Consider the following 12,015-nt stretch of genomic DNA (forward strand, 5'->3'; position numbering starts at 1 on the left):
AAATATTTGTTTAAAAAGTACTGTGCAAGAGATACATGTTCAGGATAGAATTTAATTTTCCAAATAAAATTTTAGTGGAAACAGCAGAACTCTTAAGAGGAGCTGATATAACTGATTTTATTGTTACTCTGCCTTTCTGTGAGAGTCTGAAGCAGAGGTGAGTAGTATTGAAGAAATAATAACAACTAAAATCCTAAAAGATTAGATACACATGGGCAGATTGTAATATGCTATATAAATGATATTATATGCTATATCATTAACTGTAATATGCTATAGAAATGTATATTATAGTCATGTAAATCATAAAAAAATTGAGGACTTGGATTACTGTGATCAAACCCTTTATTTTAAAAACGAGGACTTCTTTTCACCTTGCTTATAGTTTCCTTTGTTGTGCAGAAGCTTTTAAGTTTAATTAGGTCCCATTTGTTTATTTTTGCTTTTGTTTCCAATATTCTGGGTGGTGGGTCATAGAGATTTGGGAGAATGGCATTGAAATATGTATAATATCATATATGAAATGAATCACCCATCCAGGTTCGATGCATGATACTGGATGCTTGGGGCTGGTGCACTGGGATGACCCAGAGGATGGTATGGGAAGGGAGGAGGGAGGGGGGTTCAGGATGGGGAACACGTGTACACCTGTGGTGGATTCATGTTGATGTATGGCAAAACCAATACAATATTGTAAAGTAATTAACCTCCAGTTAAAATAAATAAATTTATATTTTAAAAAAGGGATCTCAGAGTAACCATTTTTGAAAAAAAAAAGTTCATGACCCTTTTCTCAAAAAATAAAATAAAATAAAAATGAGGACTTCAAAATTTCCTTGACTAAAGGTCAGTCAACAACCTGTTGGAACTGGAGTTTAAATGAATTCACCATCCTTCTTGTTTAGGATATGAAAAAATGGAAGGGAGGAATTTATCAGTCACTATTTTCCTTTTATTATAAAAGTAATATATGTTTATGTAGAAATATGAATTTAGAAAATATTAAAGATTAGAAAGAGACAAGTATCATGTGCATTTTTATAGTCCAATTTCTTCATTTTACATTAAAATTGCAAATCTGTTTTTGAGCAAATTATTTTTAAGAAAAGTATTATAATTCAATTTATAATTTTGTATTTATGGATAATGACTTTACTTAGCCAGCTCCTCATTAACAGATTTCTTTTTTTTAGTCGACTTCTAAGGTTTTAATACCTGTTTGTTATTTTAGTGCATATTTTAGATTAGTTCCTTAAGACAAATAATTTTCAAAGTAAAGTACAAATATATATGCAACTCTTGATAAATACTTCCAGATTTCCTTCTAGAAATGCACACATGAATTTAGAAGTGTGTGGAGTTGCCCATTTCACCACTCTCTGTTATTCTGTTTGCCTTCTAGAAATCAAGCTACCCTCTGCTATGACTCTCTTCCTGCAATCTAATCATTTAAATACAAGAAGTATATGTGTGAATGAACAATTAAGTCGTGACCAAATGTGGAAAGTGTTAAATATAAATCCAAGTCAACTGGATATTCAATAAGCCTCTAGTTTCACCACCCTGTCCACGTTCTTCCCAATATCCACTCACTGAAATTTGAAATAGAATTTAATCTTATTTTTTATGACACTTGAGATTTCTGAGCTAGTGGTTTTAACAAACCATGTAACAAACCATGTAAACTGGCTTCTGCTCCAGTGCCGTGGCCTTCATTAGTCACCCAATAGCAGCCTACGTGTCACCTTGAGTCCCCCAAGGCCACCACAAAGACGCAGGCTGGGGGAAAGGGCAGAGGGTGGCTGACATCCAGCTGTCATCTGTAACCCGAACCAAAACACCTTTGCACCGGGCTGTGTGTGCCTGGAAGAAGAGGCACATTCTGCCAGTTTCTGCAAAGGAGCTGGCAGCTCCTTGCCCATTGCCCCCTTTCCTGGGGAGATGCTGGCTGTTCTGCTGGCTGGAACAGGAAGGGCATTTTGTTGCCAGGAGCCAGGTTCTTAAATGTCACTCGTCTTTGCAGGGCAATCAGGCAGAGGAAACCCTCTTGGGGCTTCAAGAACCTTGTAAGCGCTGAGTGTAGACCACAACCAAAATGGGATGATTCCAGAATTGTCAAACAGAAAGTGGTGTTAGCAATTCTATATGTGTCTGTTTAGAAAGTAATTTCATATCTCCGTGTTTTACTTTTTATAGAAGGTATCTGTGACTGTGTGTGTATTTAAACACTTTTAGACTCACAGAATAAGAGCTTTCCTGTATACTCTATGCTCAGTTTCCTTTATTAGTAAGATCTTACATTAATACGGTCAATTTACTATGATTAAACAGGCAATACTGATGTATTATTATTAACTAAACTCCATACTTTATAACAATTTTCATAATTTTTGCCCAATAGCCTCTCTCTATTTCAGTATCCAGGTTGCCACATTACATTTGTTGTTATGTCTTGGCTGTGAGAGTTTCTCAGATTTTCCTTGTTCTGATATTCTTGACAGTTTGGGGGCTTACTGGCCAGGTATTTTGTAAGAATGTTCCTCATTTGGAATTTTTCTGTTGTTTTTCTCATGCCTAGAGGGGGGTTATAGGTTTTGGAGGAAAGATCACAGAAGTGAGATGTTATTCGCCTTACATCTCATTAAGAGTATATACCATCAACATTTATGTTACTTATGATTTGACATTGACCGTGACCATCAGGCTGAGGTGGTTTTTGTCAGGTTTCTTTATTATAAAGTTATCATTTTTCAATACTGTATTCTTGGGAAGAAAGTCACTATGCACAACTCATTCTTAGGGAGCTGGGAGTTAACCTCTGCTTCTGGAGGGTAGGATATGTATATAAATTATTGAGAATTCATCAGCATGGGAGGTTTGTCTATTCTCCCCCATTTATTTTATTTTTTCAATCATGTATATCAGTACGGATTCATGGATATTTATTTTATGCTTTGGGTTATAATTCATTACTACATAATTTATTTTGTTGCTCAAATTGTTCCAACTTCAGAGGAAGATATATTTTTAAGTATAAAAACACTCTATCAAAGAACTAAGTCAACTTCAGTAATAGAAGAAAATATTTTTCCCTTTAACTGGTCTCATTTATACCATTCTCTAGTGAATAAAATTTTGATTGCTTATAATATAAAGATGAGTGTTTGTTTTCTACTGTGCTAAGATCAGAGAACAAATGACAAGTTTTCAACGATAAGGTAGGCAATACGTGACTCAATGTGACAAGAAGTACCTTCCTCAGGCCTCTCTCTAAATCTCCATGGTGACCCTGTGGCTCCTGGGATAAAGGTAACACTCTCAACACGGTTGTTCTTAGGCTATGTGGTGTGGCCACTATCACCTCCCTCACTGGGTTCCAGTTGCTAGGGCTTTTTAAAGTTCCTTTAACATATTATCATTCCCATGAAAAAACTTTGGCATGTACTCATTTCTTTCTTTCTCTCTTTTAAAAAATGTCTCCTATTCCAAAGCCATGCCTTTTGCACAGATCTTCAGTAATATTTATCAGTTGGCTCACACAGTTGTGGTGGCTAGAAAGCCTGAAATTTATGGAGCAGGCCAGCAGTCTGGAAACTCAGACAGGAGTCAATGCTGTTATCTTCAGGCAGAATTTCTTCTCCAGGAAATGCCAGTTTTTGCTCTTTTGACCTTCAACTGATTGGGTGAGACCTACTCATATTATGAAAGGCAATTTTAAGTCACCTGACCATAGATGTTAGCCATACCTACAGAATACCTTCATAGAAACACCTAGGCTAGCGTCAGATTCAATCACTGGGTACTGTAACAGACACGTGGACATGTAAGACCAACCATTACAAGGACCAAGACAGAAAAGTACAACGAGTGGGAAAACACCCTAATGATGGTTCAGTGAAAGGCTGGAAGGGGGAAGAGGGAATGGAGGATGCATTTTCACTGGAGTGTTCTTGGGTGGGGGAGTCTGAGCCAAGAGATGGAAAAGTAAGGAAGAAAGAGGAATTTGTATTTGCACAAATTCCTAGGTGATATTGATGAGGTTGCCTTGGGGACTGTACTTTGAGAACCATGGGTTTTAAGAGTTCACTTCTTACATTATATAGTTAATCCTGGGGAGGTCCCCTAACATTGCAGAATGTTTTTCCTCGAAATGCCTTCCTCACATGCCCTGAGAGGCTGAGAGTTTTGTTGAGGAGGTGAAATCTTGAGAAGGAAGTTTTGAAAGATCCTAGGATTGCTAGGGCTGCTGTCAGAAAAGATAAAGGGCTGCTGCAGGTAAGGACCAGGCTTCCCTGGGGGCTCAATGGTAAAGAATTCACCTGTCAAGCAGAAGACACTGGTTTGATCCCGGGGTCAGGAAGATCCCCTGGAGAAGGAAGTGGCTACCCACTCCAGCATTCTTGTCTGGGAAATCCCATGGACAGAGGAGCCTGGCGGGCTACAGTCCATGGGGTCTCAGAAGAACTGGACATGACTGAGTGACTAACCAGCAACAGTAAGAGGTAAGGACTGGCTTTCTCGGAAATGAAAAGAAACACAAGTTCCATCCATTTTTAATGAGTTATGAGACTGTGATTCTAGGTTATCACTCTGGGCAAGTGACTTAACCCCGTAGGAACTCAGTTCCCAGTCGATACAAGGAAGAGGTTATAATGGGCAAGCAAGTCTGAAATGCACTGTGGTGAAATTCTGTGTAGTGAGATTGACTGGGAGGTGTGATTCAGGTCCTTTGTTATCAAACTGTATATGTGTTTTGTGCAAAGAAGAGGTTATTCCCATATTAATGTCCTTTTAATTCTCAAGTTCTTTTTTTTTTTTTTAGAGTGGTGTGTTGCATAGCACTTTATTTTTTAATTGGAGGACAATTGCTTTACAATGTTGTGTTGGTTTCTGCTGTACAATAATGCAAATCAGCCATCAAGTCTTCTTATATTGGAGATAAATCTCGGTGCAACAAGGGTTGCAGAGAACCTGGGATTGGACAGACATTCAAGCTTTTAAGTCTCTTCATTCATGTGAGTGGGCAGCAGGGAAGAGATTGTGGTGCATTTACCTAGGTGACCTCTAAGATCTTGTCCAGCCGTTACATCCTGGCTTATCCCCATAGCCTGCTTACAATGCTCTTGACTTTGACCTAATTTTATCATTAAAGTCACAAGACTGGTCCAGAGCACAGCTGCTACAGAGAAGTGGCTGAGAGTGGTCCATTTCCTGAGAGAATGTTCCTGATTCTCTGGAGCCAAGATCAATCTCTAAAGTCAGATGTTCTTTGCAAACCCCATGTGCCTGATTCTCCCATCCACTGTGCAGCCAAAAGTTGCCTTTCGTGGCCTTGACACAGTTCCACGTGAGCTGCAGGTCAGGAAGCTGGGCTGGAGGGCAGAGGTCCCAGGAGCTTGAGACTTGGAGGAGTCTGGGACTCTTTTAACTGAATACAACCTTTCTTCATCTCATCCGCACTGGACTTGATTTAGAGAGCAGTTAATGAAAGAACATGCCCATTTTCTCCCAATTCTGTTTTTAATACATCAACAACAAACAACCATTTATATACACACATGTTGCTGAAGGAGACATTTGACTTTTTACAAGGGCTAAACCTCTTTATTCAAGGATATAAACTGAACGTCTCAGAGAGCCTTGTGTTGACTTGTTTTAAAAATCTGTAATTTGACATATGAACAGTTATTAAGACATTTTATCCTGGTAGGCATCAAGTGCGTCCTTGAAAAGAAATAGTAGATATGTTGACTTACCTGGATCAGCAAATTTCACTCTTGTTAGTCTCAACTCTGTTATGGGAGCCTTTTTTTTTTTTTTTTGTATTTATTAAAGCAGTGCAGGGCAGAGCGCACGAGAAGCTTCAGTTCCTTAAAGGAAAATAAATGTTACCATTATGCCGAAAAGCAGGTCGCATGGGATAAGAGAGTATTCACTGTGACTTCAAATTTGTAGGGCCAGTTGTTTCCTTGGATGAAATGTGAAGCAAATCTCAAGACTTTCTGGTTACTTCAAGTAATAGAGGACCTCTGCTGCTGCTGCTGCTGCTGCTGCTGTTGCTGCTGCTGCTGCTAAGTCGCTTCAGTCGTGTCCGACTCTGTGCGATTACTCACTAGTTAATATACCCAGTCCCATGTGAAGGGCTTCCCTGGTGGCTCAGATGGTAAAGAATCTGCCTGCAATGCAGGAGACCTGGGTTCAATCCCTGGGTCAGGAAGATCCCCTGGAGAAGGAAATGGCAACCCACTCTAGTATTCTTGCCTGAAGAATTTAGTGGACAGAGGAGCCTGGAGGGGTAGAGTCCATGGCATCGCAAGGAGTTGGACATGACTGAGCAACTAAACACACACACATACACATATTGCCGAGAATAGTATTTTACAGGGGTAGTTTTCAACTGATGGTTAAGACTGCCCATGCTCTCATTTATTCACTTTGTTAATGTCAATATTTGTATTTGAAAAACCTCATCAATTATTTAACTGTAACTGGCAAGGAAGAACACACAAGTCATGGTAAATCTGTTGAGGTACTTGATATGCTTTGGTTCTAGCTAACTGTTGAGAAAGACTCCCATGTGAATGTCAAATCACATGAGTTTCACGTAATATTCCATCTCCTCTTTTTCCCCAGTTCATGCTCAAACAAGTTTGCTATGTGCAGTGGGATAAAGGGCAGTTGGCTTCTTTTTCCTTCCTTTCATTATATGTCTTTGTGCCATTTGCCAGTTGAATTTCTGATCTCTCTAGGGTTGAAGGGCTTCCCTAGTGGCTCAGATAATAAAGATCTGCCTGCAGTGCAGGAGACCCAGCTTTGAACCCTGGGTTGGGAAGACGCCCTGGAGAAGGGACTGGAAACCCACTCCAGTATTCTTGCTTGGAGAATTCCATGGACAGAAGAGCTTCAGTTCAGTTCAGTTCAGTCACTCAGTCATGTCCGACTCTTTGTGACCCCATGAACTGCAGCACGCCAAGCCTCCTTGTCCATCACCAACTCCTGGAGTTCACTGAGACTCATATCCATCGAGTTAGTGATGCTATCCAGCCATCTCATCCTCTGTCGTCCCCTTCTCCTCCTGCCCCCAATCCCTCCCAGCATCAGGGTCTTTTCCAATGAGTCAACACTTCACATGAGGTGGCCAAAGTACTGGAGTTTCAGCTTTAGCATCATTCCTTCCAAAGAAATCCCAGGGCTGATCTCCTTCAGAATGGCCTGGTTGGATCTTCTTGCAGTCCAAGGGACTCTCAAGAGTCTTCTCCAACACCACAATTCAAAAGCATCAATTCTTCGGTGCTCAGCCTTCTTCACAGTCCAACACTCACATCCATACATGACTACTGGAAAAACCATAGCCTTGACTAGATGGACCTTTGTTGGCAAAGTAATGTCTCTGCTTTTGAATATGCTATCTAGGTTGCTCATAACTTTTCTTCCAAGGAGTAAGCGTCTTTTAATTTCATGGCTGCAGTCACCATCTGCAGTGATTTTGGAGCCCCAAAAAATAAAGTCTGACACTATTTCCACTGTTTCCCCATCTATTTCCCATGAAGTGATGGGACCAGATGCCATGATATTCGTTTTCTGAATGTTGAGCTTTAAGCCGACTTTTTCACTCTCCTCTTTCACTTTCATCAAGAGGCTCTTTAGTTCCTCTTCACTTTCTGCCATAAGGGTGGTGTCATCTGCATATCTGAGGTTATTGATATTTCTCCTGGCAATCTTGATTCCAGCTTGTGTTTCTTCCAGTCCAGCGTTTCTCATGATGTACTCTGCATAGAGGTTAAATAAGCAGGGTGACAATATACAGCCTTGACGTACTCCTTTTCCTATTTGGAACTAGTCTGTTGTTCCACGTCCAGTTCTAACTGTTGCTTCCTGACCTGCATACAGGTTTCTCAAGAGGCAGGTCAGGTGGTCTGGTATTTCCATCTCTGTTAGAGCTTGGTGGGTTACAAGTCCATGGGGTTGCAAATAGTCAGATACGACTGAGCAGCTAACACTCCCACTTTCAAGGTTGAAAGGGGTAGGTGGAAGCAGAGGAAAGGGCCAGAAAATACTGTTGTGAGCTGGGGTTGTGATTTCTGGATCTGGCAGGTGTTTGAAGCTCGTGTATGGTGCTTCTGATTCACACCCTGTACGCCAGTTCTGGGGACCTCTCACCTGTGGATCCTTCCATGCAGGTAAGGTCACATCCTCTGGCTGGTAACAGATGGTTCCCCCTCAGCCTTGGGAATCAGCATTGCTCTTGTTTCTGAGATCACTTCTCTTTAGGCATTTCTCATGGGCTAGATACAAGTTGAAGCTGCAAGTGGTTCTCTCCTGCCTGTTGCCCATATTAGCTCCACCTTTGCCTCCATAGACTTTGGGAGCACAGCCCAGTCCCAACACAGCCCGCTTTCCTTGCTTGCTATCAGAGCAGTGAGCCAAGGTCTTTTTCCCTAAGATTTCCAGTGGATTAGATGCATGAGGCCGTTGTGTCTGCCAATTCTCAAGAGATACTTATCTAATCTTTTTTTTTTAAAAAAAAGGTTTTTCTGATGTGGGCCATTTTTAAAGTCTTTGTTGAATTTGTTACAATATTTCTTCTCTTTTATGTTTTGGTTTTGGGACCAGGAGGCATGTAGGATCTTAGCTTCCTGACCAGGTGCTAATGGAAAGCAAAGCCTTAGCCACTGGACCACCAGGGAAGTGGTTTGTTGAATCTTCTTAAGAGTGTTAAGGCTGCTTTCCTTGGGCTTAAGATGAGAGTGGACACATTCTGCCTCTTCCACTTGAGGGGGAGGCACAGCAAACCACTTTCTCCCCAAATTCTCCCTTTTCTTGACTCCTTTCATATTCTTGATGTGTGATAGGAAAGAGTAAAATCCTCTTTGCTAACGGCTTTGTTTTTTCCAAACACTGCTTGGTGACTTAAACTTGCTGTTGGATTGAGCCATCTATTATTTACGGAGCTTGGCTCAACTCTGGGACTAAACAGCTCCATTTTAACATTTTGTTTGTAGATATACGTATAAAAGTGAAAACTAAAAGTGAAAGTTGCTCAGTCATGTCTGACTGTTTGCGACCCCAGGGACTATACAGTCCATAGAATTCTCCAGGCCAGAATAGTGGAGTGGGTAGCCTTTTCCTTCTCCAGGGGATCTTCCCAATCCAGGGATCCAACCCAGGTCTCCCACACTGCAGGCAGATTCTTTACCAGCTGAACTACAAGGGAAACCAGATACATTTAACCAAATAAACATGGGGCATTTTTTTTTATCCTACTGACCATCCAATCACTTAATTCAGTTAATAAAGAGACTGAATTAATGAGGTCAGACTTTGTATCACCCAGGATCTCCATCGTGTCATCCTGACTTGATTCCTGAACTTAATCTCCACCTTCAAGGAATATCTAACATTGTTTGGCAAAATTGGCCTTATAGTTGGAATTTCTGGACTCAAATAAAAGACAGTATAGAGTTGGATGTCATGAGATTTCCCAAAAGGACCATTAATAATAACTGCTATTTATGATCATGAGGATTCATGGTGATTGAGTAGAACAGTTGCTTCTGGTCATGCATAGAGAAAGCCAGCTGGTCTGCTGCTGTGTATACGGTACTGGCGGGCCTCAGAGGCATTCTGTTTATTCCTCTTGACTTTGTCAGCAGTGTGGTGGACCCGGGGTCACTGGGCCATGTTGTTACAGAGATCCTGAAGGTCATTAAGAGAAGGCCATGGTGGACTGAGCTGAGATGCAAAGATCTCAGAAGTGACTCAGTGCAGCTACCACAAAGAGCCTTTCCTGAGCTGTAAGGCAGGGCGGGGACACTTGAAGATATGTGGTTTCCAGGGCATCTGTCGATCAGAACATCTCATCTCACTCTATACTTCTTGAGGCAGAGATATTGTTCCATATTTCAGATAGTAAGAAACATCTGGTCAATGCTGTATAGTCAAAGCTATGGTTTTTCCTGCAGTCATGTACAGATGTGAGAGTTGGGCCACAAAGAAGGCTGAGTGCCGAAGAATTGATGCTTTTGAACTGTGGTGTTGGAGAAGACTCTTGAGAGTCCCTTGGACTGCAAGGAGATCAAACCTGTCAATCCTAAGGAAAATCAATCCTGAATATTCATTGAAAGGACTGATGCTGAAGCTGAAGCTCCAATACTTTGGTCATCTGATGTGAAGAGCTGACTCATTGGAGAAGACCCTGACTGCAAACAATTGAAGGCAGGAGGAGAAGGGGGTGACAGAGGACAAGATGGTTGGATGGCATTATCAACTCAATGGATATGAGTTTGAGCAAACTCTGGGAGATGGTGAAGGACAGGAAAGCCTGGCGTGCTGCAGTCCATAGAGTCCCAAAGAGTCAGACACAACTTAGCAGCTGAACAATAACAACAATGCTGTATAACTCAAAACAACAGGCTTGTTGTTGTTATGCAGTTGCTCAGTCGTGTCCGACCCTTCACAACCCCATAGACTGTAGCACAACAAGCTTCCCTGTCCTTCATCATCTCCTGGAGTTTGCTTGAACTCATGTCCATTGAGTCAGCGATGCCATCCAACCATCTCATCCTCTGTCGTTCCCTCTTCCTCCTGCCTTCAATCTTTCCCAGCATTAGGGTCTTTTCCACTGAGTCAGCTCTTGACATCAGGTGGCCAAAGTATTGGAGATTCAGCTTCAGCTTCAGCATCAGTCCTTTAAATGAATATTCAGGCTTGATTTCTTTAAAGTTTGATCTCTGGTTTGATCTCCTTGCAATCCAAGGGACTCTCAAGAGTTTTCTTCAACACCACAGTTTAAAAGCATCAATTCTTCAGCACTCAGCCTTCTTTATGGTCCAACTCTCAACATCCATAAATGTGCTCAGTTGCTCAGTCTTGTCCGACTCCTGCAATTCAAAGACTGAAGCCCGCCAGGCTCCTTTGTCCAGGCAAGATTCTCCAGGCAAGAAAACTGGAGTGGGTTGCTATTTCCTTCTCCATCCATACACGACTACTGGAAAAACCATAGCTTTGACTACGTGAACCCTTGTTGGCAAAGTGATATCTCTGTTTCTTTTTATAAAAAAACTTTTGCTTTATATTGGACTATAGTTGATCTACAATGTTGTGTTAGTTTCAAATGTGCTGCAAAGTGATTGTTATGCACATATCTATTCTTTTTCAAATTTTTTCTATTTAGGTTATTACAGAATATTAAGCAGTTCCCTGTGATATATGCTATATAATAGTTCCTTGTTGATTATCTGTTAGTGTGTATATGTCAATCCCAAACTCCCAGTCTATTCTTCTCACCCCAACCCTTCATTCCTGATAACCAAAAATTCATTTTCTGTGTCTGTCAGTTTCTGTTTTGTAAATAAGTTCATTTGCATCATTTTTTTTTGGATCCACAAATAAGTGATATTATATGATATTTGTCTTCCTCTGACTTACTTCACTTAGTATAACAATCTCCAGACACATCCATGTTGCTGCAAACGGGGTTATTTCATGCTTTTTAATGGCTGAGTCTGCACTGTGTAAATGTACCACATCTTCTTTACCCATTTCTCTGTAGAAGGAATGTCTTTACTGTCTAGGTTTGTCATAGCTTTTCTTCCAAGGAGCAAGCATCTTTCAATTTCATGGCTGCAGTCACTGACCGCAGTGATTCTTGAGCCTAAGAAAATAAAGTCTGTCACTGTTTCCATTGCTTCCCCATCTATTTGCCATGATCAGATCCCATGAATCTAGTTTTTTGAAGGTTGAGTTAATTAATTCATTTATTCATGTATTCTCTTCCAGTATATATAAAATGAGCAGCAAATATGTGCCAGGTGGTAAGCAAAGGACTCACAAGCTTCTCAACATCTAGTAAGAAACACAAACAGAAACAATATGTGTAATTCAAAGAGACAAATCCTGCAAAGGCAGGTCAGCTACCTACTCCCCATGAAGAATTAGATCTGGTTCAGATGTTAATTTTAGATCATGTACTTGTGAGATAAAAACACATTTAAAAAATATTAGGGGAATACATTG

This window comes from Budorcas taxicolor, chromosome 9 (assembly GCF_023091745.1).
Source record: "Budorcas taxicolor isolate Tak-1 chromosome 9, Takin1.1, whole genome shotgun sequence".
Taxonomy (NCBI): domain Eukaryota; kingdom Metazoa; phylum Chordata; class Mammalia; order Artiodactyla; family Bovidae; genus Budorcas; species Budorcas taxicolor.